This window comes from Pelobates fuscus, chromosome 2 (assembly GCF_036172605.1).
Source record: "Pelobates fuscus isolate aPelFus1 chromosome 2, aPelFus1.pri, whole genome shotgun sequence".
Classification (NCBI taxonomy): Eukaryota; Metazoa; Chordata; class Amphibia; order Anura; family Pelobatidae; genus Pelobates; species Pelobates fuscus.
The window spans coordinates 416,425,495-416,446,496 of NC_086318.1; positions in this window are offsets into that span (position 1 = coordinate 416,425,495).

Genomic DNA, 21,002 nt, shown 5'->3' on the forward strand with positions numbered 1-21,002 from the left:
TATTATTTTATAAATTATATCTAATGTTTTTAACATTAAAGGTCCCGTAAGAAATTAGAAATGTACCTTTTTAATGCAATACAGCACAGAAAAAGAAGCTGTGATGGCCCTCTCGCACTTACCGTAGCGGTCCACTGATCTGCCGACGCTGGGATCCGGCGGACCACCGCTCTCATGCAGCATGTGGCTACAGTCAGCCTTAGGGACGCCGGCTGCTTTGCGCCTTCCCCTTTTTATCACGCGGCGCACGTGTGCCTGCGTCATGACACTCACATACTTTTTGAGGGCGTGGCTATGCTAACCATGCCCCCAATCATATAAAATCCCAGTCTGCCCCAGGCACAGTACCTTGTTGTGGTTCCTAGTGTCACTAGTGTCCCTATAGCGCATTCTTGTATTCCTTTTGGTATATAATTGGTTTTGACCCGACTTGCCCACGACTATTCTGTTTTCTGGCTTCCCTTGACTTTGACTTGTTCTGATGTTCCTTGAAGTTTATTCTATATTCCGGCCATTCTAAGGACTGGTTTAGGGACCTTCTTTCCATCTCTATTTATTCTGGTGGGTTTTCACTCTGCGTGTTGGGTTGTAGGTTACAGGCTGTGTCAGAACTCATATATTATTATTATATCCACTCTAAGTGTACAACAATCGTAGTATAGTGGATAAGCTCTGACTCCCGTGAGAGATCGCCTTAACCTACACTCAGGGCCGGCCTTAGGCATTTGGGCGCCCTGTGCAAAAAAATTTCACAGCGCCCCCTCCCCCACTCCTTACCCCTTCCCACACACCCTGTCACACACACACACACAGGCAGACAGCCACACACACAAACACACAGAGGCAAACAGCCACACACACACACACAGACAGTCAAACACACACAGACAAACAGTCAAACACACACTGTCAGACAGCCACACACACACAGTCACACACAGACACACACACACACACACACACACACACTGGCAGACAGTCACACACACACACGCAGACAGTCACACACACGCAGACAGTCACACACACACACGCGTAGACAGTCACACACACACACGCGTAGACAGTCACACAAACACACGCGCAGACAGTCACACACACACGCGCAGACAGTCACACACACACATGCGTAGACAGTCACACACACACACGCGTAGACAGTCACACACACACACGCGTAGACAGTCACACACACACACTCGTAGACAGTCACACAAACACACGCGCAGACAGTCACACACACACGCGCAGACAGTCACACACACACGCGCAGTCACACACACGCGCAGACAGTCACACACACACACAAACATAGGCAAACAGTCACACACACACAGGCAGACAGCCACACACACACAGTCAGACACACACACTCACTAACAGACAAACACACTCACAGACACACACTAACAGACACACACTAACAGACACAGACACACACTAACATACACAGACACACACTAACATACACAGACACACACTAACATACACAGATACACACACACACACACACACACACACTAACAGACACAGACTAACATACACACACACACACACACACACTCACCCACACACACACACACACTCACCCACATTAACACATTTTTTAAAATTTATTTAGACACCCCCCCCAGCCTCCTTACCTTTGGGAATGCTGGGGGGGGATGTCTCTTCCTCCCTGGTGGTCCAGTGGCTGCTGGGCTGGGCGGGCAGCGCTGGCGGGCGGCTGGCGAGGGAGCACTTCCTCTGAGCTGTTTGCTCAGCTCCCTCGCGCGCCGCAGAGTGAGGCTGGGAGCCGGAATATGACGTCATATTCCGGCTCCCAGCCTCACTGTGCGGCGCGCGAGGGAGCTGAGCATACAGCTCAGAGGAAGTGCTCCCTCACCAGCCGCCCGCCAGCGCCGCCCGGCCGCCCAGCAGCCCGCTCAGCAGCCCGGCATGTCTGTTAGCCGCAAGGCTAACAAGACATTTGCCTTGGGCATTTGGGGGCGGCTTTTTTTGCCGCCCCCTGGAAAATGCACCCAAGGCAAATGCCTTGTTAGCATTGCGGCTAACAGACATGCCGTGTGAGCTATGCGGCCGCAGGGCGCCCCCTGCACCATGGCGCCCTGTGCGGCCGCACAGCTCGCACACCCCTAAGGCCGGCCCTGCCTACACTTCAATGAAATACAAGAAAAAAACACACAGTGGGAGGAGCTAATATATACCTTAATATATACCTTAATATGTATAATATGTTGAAGTCTGTAAAGAGAAAGAATGGAATAGATAGTCTATAAATAAACTAAAAATAATTGAAAGTGGGAAGTATACACTTACAAAGATAGAGCCAAAGGATCACTTGGCTCTAGTGTATAGAGGTTCTGGATCCTTAGGGGGATTTACAACCCTATTCTGCAGGTAGTGTCACTCAGTGACATAGATGGTGCTTAAAACCAGAAGATGTGTATAGTGTAACACTGTAAAATAGACACAATGTCTTCATAAATGAGGATTGGTAGACTCACATATGATCTTAAATGGACACTATAGTCACCTGAACAACTACAGCTTAATGTAGTTGTTCAGGTATGATCTATAGCTCCCTGCAGGCAATCTAATGTAAACACTGTATTTTCAAAGAAAATACAGTGTTTACATTGATTGACAGGAATACCTCCAGTGGCCGTCACTCAGACGGCCACCAGAGGGACTTCCTATCATGCAGGGCCCTAAAAAGGCCCTATACACGTCAGACGTATTAAAATACGTCTGACGTGTGCAGGAGAGAGAAGGCACTGTGTGCGCGCCTTCTCTCTCCAGCCTGTCAGCAGAGGAGGGGGGCGGGCAAAGACCGCGAGCTGAGCTGTCAGTCAGCTCAGCTCGCGGCAGCGCACACCGCGCGCATGCGCGGTAGTGCGCTCAGGACTTCAGAGGGCGGCATGAATGCCGCCCTCTGAAGTATGTGCGCATGTGCGGCGAAACCGCGCATGCGCACAAGGGAGCAATGACGCTTCCAAATGGAAGCGTCTCATTGCTCCCTGCTCGCGCCCGCCTATTTCTTCATTTTGACGAAATAGGGTGCGCGGCTACACAAGGCTCCCGGCGCTGGAACCAGGTGAGTAAAAACTGCTGCCTGGAGAGTCCCTTTAAGATGCTCTATATTTATTTAACAAAAGTCAACAACATGTAAAAATAAAAACAAATTCAAAAGTCCCTATGGGATATAAAGTGCTACAGCCAATAGTGATGTTGCGAACCTAAAATTTTCCGTTCGCGAACTGCGAACGCGAACTTCCGCAAATATTCGCAAACGGGCGAACCGGGTGAACTGCCATAGACTTCAATAGGCAGGCGAATTTTAAAACCCACAGGGACTCTTTCTGGCCACAATAGTGATGGAAAAGTTGTTTCAAGGGGACTAACACCTGGACTGTGGCATGCCGGAGGGGGATCCATGGCAAAACTCCCATGGAAAATTACATAGTTGATGCAGAGTCTGGTTTTAATCCATAAAGGGCATAAATCACCTAACATTCCTAAATTGTTTGGAACAACGCGCTTTAAAACTTTAGGTATGATGTTGTATCGATCAGGTAGTGTAAGGGTTACGCCTGCTTCACAGTGACAGACCAAACTCCCCGTTTAACGCACCGCAAACAACCGCAAACAGTCCATTTGCACAACCGCAAACTCCCCATTTGCACAAGGTTGGATACCAAGCTAGCCATGTCCCGTTCCTTGTCCTCACTGATGTCATTGAAGGTCTCTTCCTCCACCCAGCCACGTACAACACCAAGGGTCCCCGAAAGGTGACAACAAGCCCCCTGTATTTTTTTTTTTAATGTACACTACTGTTACACCAGATATGAGTTGCACTGGTGTGACACTGTGCCCTGGCAGGCCGTGAAACGCACACGTGTGAAGGAAACTGACTGCTATTATTTCACAGTCAAATTTCTAGTTTTTTTTTTATGTACACTACTGTTACACCAGATATGAGTTGCACTGGTGTGACACTGTGCCCTGGCAGGCCCTGAAACGCACACGTGTGAAGGAAACTGACTGCTATTATATTACAGTCAAAAAAGTTTTTTTTTAAATGCAAGCTATTGTGACACCAGATATGAGTGGTGGCACTGGGCAAGTGGGCACAGTATACGCTGTGAGCCTGACACACGCTGGCAGGCAGGCCACTGCAATTAGATTACACAGAAAAAAAAAAAGCAGACTGATGTTCTAGCCCTAAAAAGGGCTTTTTGGGGTGCTGTCCTTACAGCAGAGATCAGATGAGTCCTTCAGGACTGTAGTGGACACTGAATACACTAGCCTAGCTATCGATTTCCCTATGAAATCAGCAGCAGCTACACTGTCCCTCCTCTCACTAAGAATGCAGCTTCCGGGGGGCGGGGCCTAGCTGTCATGGAGGAAAGACGCACTTTGTGTGAGCTCCCTCAATATCTCACTTTAAGCAGCTATCAACAAGCGAATTTCACCCCAGAAGGGGATGACCCAGCAATGTTACTCCTACCTGACCGACCCAACATGCTTAATAGCGGTCAGCAACTCGACAGAGTCTTACTTACCTCCGCGTGGCAAGTGTGGCCTGGTGCTCACCGGGCTGGAGAGGTGGCCGATCTCCCGATCCTGGGATGCCCAGGAGCAGCTACTTCCTGGCATGAGCTCCGTTACCCCCCCCTCGGACCGGTGGGGGTTATCCCGGTCCACCCCTGAGAAGCTGTCTGGAGCTAATGGACGCACAGAGCACAGCCGCCCAGGCTGACATACTCATCTGCGACTCTCCCAATATGGCGGCAGCCGCGTGTCCTCCTGGTACCAGCAAAGCATGGCAGGATATTGAGTCTAAGCTGGACAGACTCTTTAACCCCTTAAGGACCAAACTTCTGGAATAAAAGGGAATCATGACATGTCACACATGTCATGTGTCCTTAAGGGGTTAATCAATTTTGGAAGCAAATAACAAGCAGGAAGCCCCAACAAGCTCCACCACAGCCCCAACAAGCTCCACCACAGCTAAGTGAAGCAGTCCCCATTAAAATCCACCAACGCAAAAGGCGTCGAAGACGGGACCGGAGGCACAAACAGAAATGCAGAGCCTGCCCCACGTCAAGCACTCGCCTCCACCTTAAGTCACCACAATCCCGCACCGGACGTGAAGCACCACCGGGACAGATCTGACCACCCGACAAAACAAGCTTCCACCACCTCAAGCCGCGAACCCGGCACTCAGCCAGAGACTTGCCTTTGTTGTTCCAGGTATCAGGGACTCCCAGGGTCTGCACCTGGTGCCCAGAAGGGATCGGATGAGCACAAGCAGTAAACAGCAGCCTGCCAAGCATGTCCCACTATAGCCGATACTCCACACCATGCCTTTGATTACATGAACTGCTCTCTGCACATTAACTAATCGTAAAGTAGCAAGCGTTTAAACATGTCATTGTTTCACCTCCTAAAGAGTTTATTGTCGTAGTTCCTTACATGCCTTTACCTTAACCGTTCATGTATTATGTTATTCACTAGTCTCATCTCATGGGGCGACTCACACTTGATTTATAACTAGTGGTGAAGCTGCTGATATAAATACACAGTTGATAAAGTGCAACAGAGGCGGCTCTAGACTTTATGGTGGGGAGGGTGGTGAGGCTGAGGGTGGTAGGGAGGGTGAGGAGGCTGAGGGTGGTAGGGAGGGTGTTGAGGCTGAGGGTGGTGGGGAGGGTGGTGAGGCTGAGGGTGGTGGGGAGGGTGGTGAGGCTGGCTGAGGGTGGTAGGGAGGGTGATGAGGCTGAGGGTGGTGGGGAGGGTGGTAGGGAGGCTGAGTGTGGTGGGGGGTGAGAGAGCCTACCTTTAGTCCCTGGGGGTCCAGTGGGCTCCCTGGTGGTCCGGTGGCACTGCTCCCGGTCTGCAGCTCCGCAGAGCTGCAGACCATGTAATCTCGCGAGACCATCAGAGAGTTGCCGTGGTAACCCGCGGCAACGCTCTGATTGGCCGGTTTTCATGAGACACATGGTCTGCAGCTCTGCTCACTGCTGTCAGGGTACCTGAAGTCTCTACCTCCGAGAGAGGTAGAGACTTAGACGTTCATCCGTCCGGACGCCATGTTTCCTCTGTTCCTCGCGGTCGACCCGGTCACACTAACGCCGGCCGCGAGGGAGTCTCTTCCTTTTGTAGCATGGTGCCCGGAGGCCGACGTCATCACGCCAATCCGGAACGACCTGTCACTCAGTCCGAGACAGACTAATCAGGTTTCGTCGGAGGCGTGTCTATCCTCTCTAGCCAGGGTATTTAAACATACTTCGCCCTGTTGCTCATTGCCCTGTCGTGGTTCTAGCCTGTCTAGTCACACAGTGCTCTGGTGTTTCTCAGTTATCCTTCTGGTTTCGACCCGGCTTGTTTCCTTACTCTGTTTACCTCCGTTATCCTTGACCCGGCTTGTTCCTCGCTTACCTGTCTTCTCGTTCCCTCGACCTCGGCTTGTCTCTGACCATTCTCTATACTCTCTGTACGTTAGCCCGGCCATTCTAAGGACCGGTATACGTACCCTGTACCTGTTTGTACTTTGCGTGTTGGATCCCTGTCCCGATCCTGACATTACGACAGGGCCTTACGACAGGGCCAATGGATCCTGCAGGTACAAACAGTCAGGTTGGTTCCTCTGATTCCAGGTTTGACGCCATGGAACACAGAATGGACCAAATGGCCTTAGCACTACAGGCATTGTTGTCTCGTGCTAATAATCCTCCAGAGGAGACGCGTCCTACTCCTATTTCCTCTGTAGGTTCAGGCCTAGAGGTAGCTACTGTAGGTGCCTCTTCCCGTGTTACTCCACCTGTACGTTATGGTGGGTCACCTGAGAAGTGTCGTGGTTTTTTAAACCAGATCAGCATTCACTTTGAATTGCAACCTCGCTCCTATCCTACCGATAGGGCAAAGGTTGGGTTTATTATCACCTTACTCATTGAGAAAGCTCTGAGATGGGCTAACCCATTATGGGAGAACGATAACCCGTTGGTATACAATTATGCTGCCTTTGTAGCTGCTTTTAGAAGAACTTTTGACCCCCCTGGTAGAAAGGTCAATGCAGCCAGATTACTGTTGCGCCTGAGACAGGAGAACCGAACATTAGTGGATTATGCACTAGAGTTCAGGTCTCTGGCGTCAGAAGTTAAGTGGAATGAACAGGCTTATATGGATGTATTCTTGAACGGGTTATCAGATGTTATCCTTGACGAAATTGCTACTAGGGAGCTACCAGAGAATTTAGAGGACTTAATTTCGTTCATTTCTCGTATTGATGAACGTATAAGAGAAAGACAGAACACTCGAGAGAGGAACCTAAGACCTGCCTTTAAATTAGCACCTGCATTTCTAAGTCCTGAGTCCAATACCTCACTAATTCCTGAACCTATGCAGATAGGCAATACTCATCTCTCAGAAGAGGAGAGACTGTACAGGAGAAGGGAGGGATTGTGTATGTATTGTGGAGTCAGAGGTCATTTACGCCTGAATTGTCCTGTTCGCTCGGGAAACGCCCGCACCTAAGTTTCTCTAGAGGACAGGCCTTGGGTGTTTCTATTTTGTCCTCTACGCATAATTACAAAAATCACAGGCTTTTACTACCAGTTTCTTTAACATGGAAGAAGGAAGTACTTAAGACCGTGGCATTGATAGATTCCGGCGCTGCTGAGAATTTTATCGACCAAGCCTTGCCACTAAGCACACTATTCCTTCCCAGTTAAGAGAGACCCCCTTGGCCGTTGAGGCCATTGATGGTAGACCACTACTCGAGCCTGTTATTACTCGTGAGACTATATCCATGAGCCTGTCTGTTGGTATCTTACACGAGGAGAGTATATCTCTTATGCTTATTTCGTCCCCTTCCGTTCCCATAGTCCTGGGGTATCCATGGTTAAAGAGACATAACCCTACTATCGATTGGGAGTTAGGGGAGATACTCTCGTGGGGTCAGGGTTGTCAGGAGAGGTGTTTACAGAAGGTATCCCCTTTGGCTGTAATTTACACACCTGACACTACTACCCAGCCTAAGGAGAGACAGATACCTCCTTTGTACATGGACTTAAAGGCAGTATTCGATAAAAAGAACGCTGATACTCTACCTCCTCACAGGTCCTTTGATTGTAAAATTAACCTATTACCTGGTACCATGCCTCCTAGGGGCAATGTATACCCTCTATCCACTAAAGAGAATGCTGTTTTAGAGGAGTATATTCAGGAGAATTTAGACAAGGGATTTATCAGGAGATCCTCATCTCCTGCCGGGGCTGGGTTCTTTTTTGTTAAGAAGAAGGATGGGTCACTCAGACCTTGTATCGATTATCGAGGGTTGAATAAAATAACCATTAGGAATGCCTATCCTATCCCCTTGATTACAGAACTCTTTGATCGGTTAAAGGGCTCTAAGATTTTCACCAAGTTGGACCTCAGAGGGGCGTACAACTTGGTGAGAATTCAGCAAGGCCATGAGTGGAAGACAGCGTTTAATACCCGCTATGGTCATTATGAGTATACGGTCATGCCTTTTGGTCTCTGTAACGCACCTGCAGTTTTCCAAGATTTGATTAACGAAGTTCTTAGGGAATTTCAACATGATTGTGTTATTGTCTACCTGGATGACATACTCATACACTCTAAAGAGATTGAGACCCACCATCGACAAGTCAGACAGGTATTACACAAACTTTTACAACATGGTTTGTACTGTAAACTTGAGAAATGCAGTTTTGACCAGACCCAGATAGACTTTCTTGGATACGTGATTTCTGGGGAGGGCTTTAAGATGGATCCTGACAAACTCCAGTCTATTTTAGAGTGGCCATTGCCTCAGGGACTCAAAGCTATCCAGAGATTTATTGGCTTCTCTAATTATTATAGACGCTTCATTAAGGGCTACTCGTCTATTATTGCGCCCATCACCAATATGACCAAACAAGGGGCGGATACTAAGACATGGTCTACTGATGCTCTAGCTGCTTTCAAGAGTCTCAAAGAACTTTTTGCTTCTGCTCCAATACTAGTCCATCCGGATACGACCTTACCGTTCCTGCTCGAGGTCGATGCCTCTGAGACAGGAGTTGGGGCGGTTCTGTCACAAAGATTGGGGGTAGATAAACCATTGCACCCATGTGGTTTTTTTTCTAGGAAACTTTCGGGCCCTGAGAGCAGATATGACATCGGCGACAGAGAACTCTTAGCAGTCATTAAAGCCTTAAAGGAATGGAGACATTTATTAGAGGGAACCTTACACCCTATTACTATCCTGACGGACCACAAGAACTTGTCCTACATTGGCGAGGCTAAGCGCCTGTCCTCTAGGCAGGCTCGTTGGTCCTTATTCCTGACTCACTTCAACTATGTGCTGACTTATAGACCTGGTTCAAAAAATTCTAAAGCCGATGCCTTATCTCGCCAGTATGAACCTTCTACTGTACCTGAGCCGGTTCTTTCCTCTATAGTTCCGCAATGCAATATTGTTGCTAATACGAATCTCAGGATTCATTCTCCGTTACTGGCCGAGATCGTTAAGCTACAACATTTAGCACCTAGACAGACTCCTGTGGGTCGACATTTCGTTCCTCCTGCTCTTCAACTGGAACTGTTGCAGTGTTTCCATAACAGCAAGATGGCGGGACATCCTGGTATTCGCAAGACTTTTGCGTTGATCTCTAAGGATTTCTGGTGGCCTGCTTTACGTAGGGATACTAAAGATTTCATCGCTGCATGTGAGGTTTGTACTAAGACCAAACAACCTCATACGCTTCCTTGTGGATTCCTGCACCCCTTAGAAGTTCCTGAGAAGCCGTGGTCCTGCTTGGCCATGGACTTTATTGTCGATCTACCTATCTCTAAAAAACAGACTGTTATCCTCACCGTGGTTGACAGATTCACTAAGATGGCACACTTCATTCCTCTGCCTAAACTTCCATCTTCTCCCGAATTGGCCGAGATATTCGCTAGGGAGATTTTTCGCCTACATGGGATACCCTCTCAAATTGTGTCTGACAGAGGTTCCCAATTTATTTCCCGTTTTTGGAGGTCCTTCTGTTCGCAACTTGGTATCAAATTGAACTTTTCTTCTGCCTATCACCCTCAGTCTAATGGAGCTGCTGAGCGTACCAACCAGAAAATTGAACAATATTTGCGATGTTTTGTTTCCGAACACCAGGATGATTGGGTCGGTTTGATTCCTTGGGCAGAGTTTGCGCACAACAATCTCGTTTGCGATTCTACTCATTCAAGCCCCTTCTTCATGAATTATGGCTTTCACCCGTCTATTCTTCCTTCGGCCTCTCCTTCCCAGGGGGTGCCGTCGGTTGATGTTCATGTTGCTAATCTGAGGAAGTTGTGGGATCAAACTCGGCAAATCCTTACGCACAATTCTATGCTGGTTAAGAAACATGCTGATAAACGTAGAAGGGCGGCTCCGCTCTTTGTTCCGGGTGATAGGGTATGGTTGAGCACGAGGAACATCCGTTTAAAGGTGCCCTCCATGAAGTTCGCTCCCCGTTATATTGGACCTTACAGGGTGTTGTCTCGTATCAATCCAGTTGCGTATCGTCTAGCTCTTCCTGATACCTTACGCATCCCTAACTCGTTTCATGTGTCGTTGCTGAAACCTCTTATTTGTAACAGGTTCTCCTCCACAACAGCCCCTCCTTGTCCTGTTCAGGTGGAGGGTCAGGAGGAGTATGAGGTTAACTCTATTATTGATTCTCGTATCTCCCGGGGGAAAGTACAATATCTGGTCGATTGGAAGGGATACGGTCCTGAGGAGAGGAGTTGGGTACCTCAGGAGGATGTTCATGCTCCTCGTCTCCGCAGGGCGTATCACTCTCGCTTTCCATCTCGTCCCGGTTCTTTCCGCCCGGTGGGCGTATCTGAGGGGGGGGGTACTGTCAGGGTACCTGAAGTCTCTACCTCCGAGAGAGGTAGAGACTTAGACGTTCATCCGTCCGGACGCCATGTTTCCTCTGTTCCTCGCGGTCGACCCGGTCACACTAACGCCGGCCGCGAGGGAGTCTCTTCCTTTTGTAGCATGGTGCCCGGAGGCCGACGTCATCACGCCAATCCGGAACGACCTGTCACTCAGTCCGAGACAGACTAATCAGGTTTCGTCGGAGGCGTGTCTATCCTCTCTAGCCAGGGTATTTAAACATACTTCGCCCTGTTGCTCATTGCCCTGTCGTGGTTCTAGCCTGTCTAGTCACACAGTGCTCTGGTGTTTCTCAGTTATCCTTCTGGTTTCGACCCGGCTTGTTTCCTTACTCTGTTTACCTCCGTTATCCTTGACCCGGCTTGTTCCTCGCTTACCTGTCTTCTCGTTCCCTCGACCTCGGCTTGTCTCTGACCATTCTCTATACTCTCTGTACGTTAGCCCGGCCATTCTAAGGACCGGTATACGTACCCTGTACCTGTTTGTACTTTGCGTGTTGGATCCCTGTCCCGATCCTGACAACTGCGGAGCTGCAGACCGGTGTCTGCGGTGGCTGGCCGGGCAGCCAGGAGGGGCCTTGCACCCGGCGGCATCCCGGGCAAGACGCCGGGCCCCCTCCTGGTGTCAGGACCTGACACAGTCTGCCCACAGGCGGTTTAGGCGGCCACGAGGCCCCAGCCAGCGCAAGGCCTTAGGCGGCCGCCTAAACCGCCTAATTAGAGAGCCGCCTCTGACGTGCAAGCTACACCCTAAACATGACAGCCATCTTTCACAACAATGTACTGCTATATACTCATACCCTCAGTGCAATTAACCATGATATACGCACGTTCAGCATAGCATGTTCAAATATAACACACTTCTGTCTAAAAAAAAAGAAAAAAAAGAATGCAGAATTAAAGTGTATGCTGTCTAGGAGGTGGGAGGGTCTGCTGCTGATTGGCTGGAATGTGTCTGCTGACTGTGAGGTACAGGGTCAAAGTTTACTCAATGATGACGAATAGGGGACGGACCGAACATCTCATATGTTCACCATCCGTGGCGAACACGAACAAGCTATGTTTGCCAGGAACTATTCGCCAGGCGAACCGTTCGGGACATCACTAACAGCCAAATGTGCCCAAAATGAATTTCGCCAAAAGTCTGGCTTCTTCAGTTGGTGGATTCTGTGTTTCCCCATCCAAATGTTTTTTTATATGCTGTTAATGAGTCGATTACGACATCCTTTGGCCCTATGTTGATATCCTATGTTGTGCTACGTAGAACATACATTATATCCCATAGGGATTTATTTGTTTTTATATAGTTGTGGAGGTGAGATGGAGGAGAAGTGGGTTTAGCTGATATATCGAGATTATAGGAAAGAAGGCGGTGTTGTGAAACAGGAAAAGGGCAACGGGTTGAGTCAGATATTGAACAGAGGTAGGAAAACACCAGTATATAAAAGTGCCATATTACCTACTACAAGTAGTGACTCCCAGCACCAGCTTCTAGCTCCGGCGTTCATCCAGCACGAGCGCTTTGTTCTTCAGCCAGGACCTGTACATAGAAACATAGAATGTGACGGCAGATAAGAACCATTCGGCCCATCTAGTCTGCCCAGTTTTCTAAATACTTTCATTAGTCCCTGGCCTTATCTTATAGTTAGGATAGCCTTATGCCTATCCCACGCATGCTTAAACTCCTTTACTGTGTTAACCTCTACCACTTCAGCTGGAAGGCTATTCCATGCATCCACTACCCTCTCAGTAAAGTAATACTTCCTGATATTATTTTTAAACCTTTGTCCCTCTAATTTAAGACTATGTCCTCTTGTTGTGGTAGTTTTTCTTCGTTTAAATATAGTCTCCTCCTTTACTGTGTTGATTCCCTTTATGTATTTAAATGTTTCTATCATATCCCCCCTGTCTCGTCTTTCCTCCAAGCTATACATGTTAAGATCCTTTAACCTTTCCTGGTAAGTTTTATCCTGCAATCCATGAACCAGTTTAGTAGCCCTTCTTTGAACTCTCTCTAAGGTATCAATATCCTTCTGAAGATAGGGTCTCCAGTACTGTGTACAGTACTCCAAGTGAGGTCTCACCAGTGTTCTGTACAATGGCATGAGCACTTGCCTCTTTCTACTGCTAATACCTCTTCCTATACAACCCAGCATTCTGCTAGCATTTCCTGCTGCTCTATTACATTGTCTGCCTACCTTTAAGTCATCAGAAATAATCACCCCTAAATCCCTTTCCTCAGATGTTGAGGTTAGGACTCTATCAAATATTCTGTACTCTGCCCTTGGGATTTTACGTCCAAGATGCATTATCTTGCACTTATCCACATTAAATGTCAGTTGCCACAACTCTGACCATTTTTCTAGTTTACCTAAATCATTTTCCATTTGGCTTATCCCTCCTTGAACATCAACCCTGTTACATATCTTAGTATCATCCGCAAAAAGACACACCTTACCATCAAGACCTTCTGCAATATCACTAATAAAAATATTAAAGAGAATGGGTCCAAGTACAGATCCCTGAGGTACCCCACTGGTGACAAGCCCAAGCTTTGAATATACTCCATTGACTACAACCCTCTGTTGCCTGTCACTCAGCCACTGCCTTACCCATTCAACAATATTGGAATCCAAACTCAAAGATTGTAGTTTATTGATAAGCCTTCTATGTGCAACAGTGTCAAAAGCCTTACTGAAATCTAGGTAAGCAATGTCTACTGCACCACCCTGATCTATAATTTTAGTTACCCAATCAAAAAAATCAATAAGATTAGTTTGGCATGATCTCCCTGAAGTAAACCCATGTTGTCTCTGATCTTGAAATCCATGTGTTTTTAGATGTTCAACAATCCTATCCTTTAACATGGTTTCCATCACTTTCCCCACTACTGAAGTAAGGCTTACTGGCCTATAGTTGCCCGACTCCGCCCTATTACCTTTCTTGTGAATGGGCACAACATTCGCTAACTTCCAATCTTCTGGGACTACTCCTGTTATCAATGATTGGTTAAATACATCTGTTAATGGCTTTGCTAGTACACCACTAAGCTCTTTTAATAGCTTTGGGTGTATTCCATCAGGTCCCATTGACTTATTTGTCTTTACTTTTGACAGTTGAAATAGAACCTCTTCTCTGTAAACTCACGTGTAATAAATGACTCATTTATCCTTTTTCTTAACTGAGGTCCCTTTCCTTCATTTTCATCTGTAAATACCGAACAAAAATATTCATTGAGGCAGTCAGCTAGACCTTTATCCTCATCTACATACCTTCCTTCTTTTGTTTTTAATCTAACTAATGCTTGTTTTACTTTTCTTTTCTCATTTATGTATCTAAAAAAAGTTTTGTCTCCCTTTTTTACTGACTGTGTTATTTTCTCTTCTGTGTGTGATTTGGAAGCTCTTATAACTTGCTTAGCCTCTTTCTGCCTAATCTTATAGGTCATTCTGTCTTCCTCACTCCTTTTTTTTTTTTTTATAATTACTAAATGCTAACTTTTAGTTTTTTACTATTTTGGCCACATCTGCGGAGTACCACAGTGGTTTCTTGATTTTTTTGCTTTTACTGACAAGCCTAATGCAATTTTCTGTTGTCTTCAGTAGTGCAACTTTTAAATAATCCCATTTCTTTTGGACTCCATTTAAATTGCTCCAGTCTGATAATGACTCCTTTACACATATTCTAATTTTAGAAAAGTCTGTTTTTCTAAAGTCTAAAACTTTTGTTTTTGTGTGGTGTGACTCAGTCACTGTTCTTATATTAAACCACACTGACTGATGATCACTGGATCCTAAACTTTCACCTACAGTAATATCTGATACCAAATCTCCATTTGTTAACACTAAATCTAGTATGGCCTCTTTACGAGTTGGCTCCTCAACGACTTGTTTTAGAGACAATCCCAGTAGGGAGTTTAGAATATGTGTGCTCCTGGCACAAGTAGCTATTTTTGTTTTCCAATTCACATAAGGAATATTAAAGTCACCCATGATGATAACTTCCCCCTTCATTGTCATTTTAGCTATTTCTTCAACTAGTAGATTATCTAACTCTTCAATTTGTCCTGGGGGCCTATAAATCACACCTACACGAGTTACTGTGTGATTACCAAATTCTAACGTCACCCAAACGGACTCTATGTTCGCCTCACTAACCTTTATTAGGCTAGATTTTATGCTATCCTTCACATACAGGGCCACCCTCCCCCTTTCTTGCCTTCCCTGTCTTTTCTATATAAAGAGTACCCTGGTATTGCTATGTCCCAGTCATTTTTCTCATTATACCATGTCTCAGTAACAGCGACTAAATCTACACTATCAGTTGCCATTATTGCCACAAGTTCATGGATCTTATTCCCTAAACTGCGAGCATTTGTAGACATGACTCTAAGCTTATCATTTTTTAACACACTTGCTACAGGCACCTTCTGTCCTTGTTTTGGGGGACAATTGGATTGATGTTTTATCACCCTTTTGCCCCCCCCCCTCCTAGTTTAAATACATCCTAGCAAAACCTCTGAACTGCTCACTGAGAACATTTGTTCCCTTTTGAGAAAGATGCAAACCATCTTTTTTGTACAGTTTATTTCCATTCCAAACAGAGCTACCATGAGCAATAAAGTAGGACTGGGCAGTAAAGCTTTCACTAACTTCAATATACCACCGCTTTATTTGTGGTTCCTTGGAAACAAGTACCACCATATGTAAATGGAAGGGTTCCTTTTGGGGGAGAGTTTTTTTTAAAATTTGCCAATAAAACAGTGTTACGCTATGTGGATCTTTTTTGTATCTTTTTATGGTTATCACTTTGGTATACAGTGTATTTCAACACTGTGGATCCTATCTGTGTGGCAAGATTAACCCTCTGTGTTACTACCCAAGGACTCTTGGGCATTTCAGTATTTATACCTTTTTTGAAATAGTACATGCTGTAATATATAGGCTGCTGATCCATTTTAAGGTATTTATTTATGTTTTACCTATTTTAAAAGTGCATATACAGTTGTTTCTACCTAATAAAGTACAGGGAGTGCAGAATTATTAGGCAAGTTGTATTTTTGAGGATTAATTTTATTATTAAACAACAACCATGTTCTCAATGAACCCAAAAAACTCATTAATATCAAAGCTGAATATTTTTGGAAGTAGTTTTTAGTTTGTTTTTAGTTTGAGCTATTTTAGGGGGATATCTGTGTGTGCAGGTGACTATTACTCTGCATAATTATTAGGCAACTTAACAAAAAACAAATATATACCCATTTCAATTATTTATTTTTACCAGTGAAACCAATATAACATCTCAACATTCACAAATATACATTTCTGACATTCAAAAACAAAACAAAAACAAATCAGTGACCAATATAGCCACCTTTCTTTGCAAGGACACTCAAAAGCCTGCCATCCATGGATTCTGTCAGTGTTTTGATCTGTTCACCATCAACATTGCGTGCAGAAGCAACCACAGCCTCCCAGACACTGTTCAGAGAGGTGTACTGTTTTCCCTCCTTGTAAATCTCACATTTGATGATGGACCACAGGTTCTCAATGGGGTTCAGATCAGGTGAACAAGGAGGCCATGTCATTAGATTTTCTTCTTTTATACCCTTTCTTGCCAGCCACGCTGTGGAGTACTTGGACGCGTGTGATGGAGCATTGTCCTGCGTGAAAATCATGTTTTTCTTGAAGGATGCAGACTTCTTCCTCTACCACTGCTTGAAGAAGGTGTCTTCCAGAAACTTGCAGTAGGACTGGGAGTTGAGCTTGACTCCATCCTCAACCCGAAAAGGCTGATACCAGCCCAAACCAGTACTCCACCTTGCTGGAGTCTGAGTCGGACTGGAGCTCTCTGCCCTTTACCTTTAATATATCGCTGATACCTTTATTTTATATAGGAAAACACCTGGTCAATAGAGTGTCCGTCACGGTGAGCAGGAGATACTGTGTATAGAAAAAGATCAAAGGAGGACGTGAGTGAAAAAGGTTTAGAGGCAGCAAACATTAGCTTGTAGTTGGATCAATATGGAAACTAAAAATAATTATTGGTGATAAAGGGCAGTGGCGTACTAATGGGGGGGCGGAGGGGGCGGTCCGCCCTGGGTGCCACCAGGGTGGGGGGTGCCATGACCCTGGTCTGGGAGCTGGAGGGGGCTGTGTGAGCTGTGGCCGCACAGTGCCCCATGGTAGTTAGGATGCCGTGCGGCCAGAACAGCTCACACACACTAAGAGCTGCTTAACTGGCCGCACGGATGGAAAGTGGGGGCGGGGCTAAGCAGAATAGGGGGCGGAGCCAAACCGACAGTGGGGGCGGGGCTTAATACGGCCCTTACCGGCTGCTGTTACTGCTGCACATGGAGGTGCAGCAAGAAGACATCCCTGCCTCTCCTAACCTAACAGGCTACAGGAGGACTCCAGTGAATCCACTCCTCCCCCAGCTCCTGTCTGTAAGTAATAGTGTGTGTGACTGTGTCTGTAAAACTGTCTTCCTGTAACTGTGTGTGTGTGTGTCTGCATGCCTGTAACTGTTTGTGTGTGTGTGTGTGTCTGCATGCCTGTAACTGTGTTTGTGTGTGTGTGTGTATGTCTGCATTCCTGTAACTGTGTTTGTGTGTGTGTGTGTCTGCATGCCTGTAACTGTGTGTGTGTGTGTGTCTGCATGCCTGTAACTGTGTATGTATGTATGTGTGTCTGTGTGTGTGACTGCATGCCTGTAACAGTGTGTGTGTGTGTGTGTCTGTCTGTAACTGTGTGTGTGTGTGTGTGAGTGACTGCATGCCTGTAACTGTGTGTGTGTGTCTGTCTGTCTGCTTGTAACGGTGTGTGTGTGTGTGTGTGTCTGTCTGTCTGCCTGTGACTGTGTGATGTTGCCTGTAACTGTGTGTGTGATTGTAACTGTGTATGTGTGTGTGACTCTCTGCCTGTGACTGTGTGTGTGTGACTGTATATGTGACTGTCTGCCAATAACTGTGTGTGTGACTGCCTGGCTATGACTGTGTGTGTGACTGTGTGACTGTCTGCCTGTGACTGTTTGATGTTGCCTGTAACCGTGTGTGACTGTCTGTGACTGTGTGCATGTGACTATCTGCTGCTGCCTTTTACTGTGTGTATGTGACTGTCTGCCTGTGAGCGTGTGTGTGTAAATGTATATGTGATTGTCTGCCTGTAACTGTGTGCATGACTGTCTCTGACAGTATGTGTGACTGTCTGCCTGTAACTGTGTGTGTGTGACTGTCTGCCTGTAACTGTGTGTGTGTGTGTGACTGTCTGCCTGTAAATGTGTGTGTGGGGCTGCAGGGATTTTGTAGAAGGGGCAGGGGTTTTGTATTGTGACACGAGTCTTTATAAGGGGATTTGTAGATGGGGGTTGCAGGGGTTTTGTAGACGGGGGGCAGTACAGGATTTGTAGATGTTGTAGATGGGGCGGGACAGGGGTTTTGTAGGGGGGGGTGGGGCACACAAGGGTTTTGTAGAAGGCGGCTGACAGCCGTTTTGCAAAGTTTCCAAATTTGTTCAATACATTGGGGGGGGGGGGGGAGTGAGGGGGTGCCAAGCTCAGGATCCGCCCCGGGTGCCAAATGCTCTAGGTATGCCCCTGATAAAGGGTTAATGAAAATCTCACTTAAAACATACTACACTTCTCAATACCAAAAATATATAAACCAACAAAAAACAATGGCATATTTACAATAGGCCTACAAGGCCTGGATGTAGGGTGGGAGTGGAGAAGGGGTGACCGACTGATGCAGGTTTTTTTTACTCCTTAAATATATTTAAATTATTAGCGTAATAGTGTTGTGTTCCCTCATTGTTAAAGCCTGGCGAGTCAACATCCGCAGAGGAAAACAGCTTTGCGTAGGCACCCACATCCCTGGTATCTTTTTCTGTTTAATGCCAGATTAACCACCAGTCACATAGCTTAGTTACTGCTCAGATAAGATGAGTGCAAAGCTAATCTGAACCTCAAAACCAGAAAACAGGGATATCTAGCACTGAGGTGCCTAATCTCCTGTATGATCAGGGACTTTGTGCCATGTATACACTGTAAATGTAGGATGTGTTGTGGTAATTGCATATAAATATGTGGTGACTGATATAATCAGTCATATAGAAATCAAGCATACACATCAGACATATTTAATTTATCTCTATCTGAATGGAATTGTATGTGTTATATATTTACACATACATTCACACAAATGACAAATTATATTGTTAAGGGTTCCATGTGTGGTGGCTTAATAAAGGGTGGGGTTCCATAACAGAAATATTATATACCTTACAATTTGTATTTGATATGGAAATCACAAAAGTCTCTTCCAACTTTCTCATGGTTTGATTTAAATTGTAGTTTGTCTTTTATGATGATATGCAGCAAAAGAACAGAAAATTTCCTTCTGAAGTAATAGAATAAAAAAAAAAGAAATTAACTCACGTATTATAGAGCAAAGCCAAGCTTCATGGAACCTATTAATGGTCCCAAACAGTGCTGATAAAAAATGCAGAGATTCAATATTGTTGGTTCTGGGAGTGTGATATGAGGCCTAAAGAACAGAGATGGAGATTGAACAGTTATATGAAGGTATTTACGGCCAGGAGGAGGAAAGGAAAGAGGGGAGGGAGGAGTGGGGTGGGGGGTTGAGTAGACATTTATTGTATATCATTAAAAAGTTTACCAACCAAATTCTATCACCCAAAATATTAATAACAACGCTATAGTAACAAATAAGAATATGGTAACAATGTAAGAATAAATGAAATGGAGTATCTTCCAAGATTCCGTCAGTACCTGAAGCTTGCAGAAATTTGCTGGGAAATGTAAAATCGAGAGATTCAGTACATTTATATAGTATTGGAGAACAAATCATATGAAGACATATTCCAACTGATGATTAACCTTAGTTACAATATATTGTATCAGATGAAAATTTTCATAGACAAGACATGTTCTCAACAGTAGCTCCTTATATTGGGGTATAATGCTTTAGAAAAGTGATTCATGTTGAGAGCAGAAGAAAATCATAGGGTAAAAACAAGATTTTAAGAAAAAAAAAATCTAAAATGTGTACAGCCGACCTAGTTGAGTTGACAACTATATGCATTTCACAAACAAGTTTAAGTTGAATGTTACACTAGATGGAACATCAAAAATCCTCTAAAAGATGAAAAATCATGCTGAGGTGCGAAGATGTAACCAGTGATGTATCCTGGTTTTGTGCTGCCCTGGGCATGATAAAACTCAGGCTCCCTCGCCAGTGCCGCCCGCCTGACCGGATTTTTAGTTAGCCGCCAGGCTAACAAGACATTTGCCATGGGCATTTGGGGGCCGGCTTTTTTTGCCGCCCTCTGGAAAGTGCCGTCCAAGGCAAATGCCTTGTTTGCCTACCGGCTAATACGTCCCTGGATGTAAATATACCTTAGCGTGACGACTTTATCCAATATTCATAGCCAGAGTTTCCTAGGGATTAGGGAATCCACAATCAACTGATATTAAATTAAGTCAAGTAGACCTGCCCTTTAACAATGACAAGGGAACCACATAGTTAATCCTGAAACTTCTGAATAGTTTTTGTTAAAGCAACATATATGGAGTTTTTCATGTTTTTCATGTTGTTGTCAAGTTGAATTCGATGGAACGTCCATTTTATGCTGTGAGATTGCGATATTAGATTTCCGAGTAACAATTTACATTTAATCAATGTGCACACATAAAGCAACAATTCAATTTATAGATGCTTGAGATTTAAGCTTACATTATGAAATGGCAGTCATAAACCATTTTCTATGTTTATCAGTGCTCACTAAATTCCATATGTTTATGATGATGAAATGTTTGCTTCATGAACAAAATTTACTCAAAGAGATTAAACAGTAAAATATTTCTGCAAGCCAAATATTAATGAATCTTGAACTTTACGATAAGATACATTAAAAACTAAAAACTATAAAAAAATAGATTTTATTTAACATTAAAGTAACACTATAGGGTCAGCAATGCAAACATGTAAAGGTCCCCGTCCCCACTTTGCCCCCCTTAAATGGGTAAAAAACCGTACC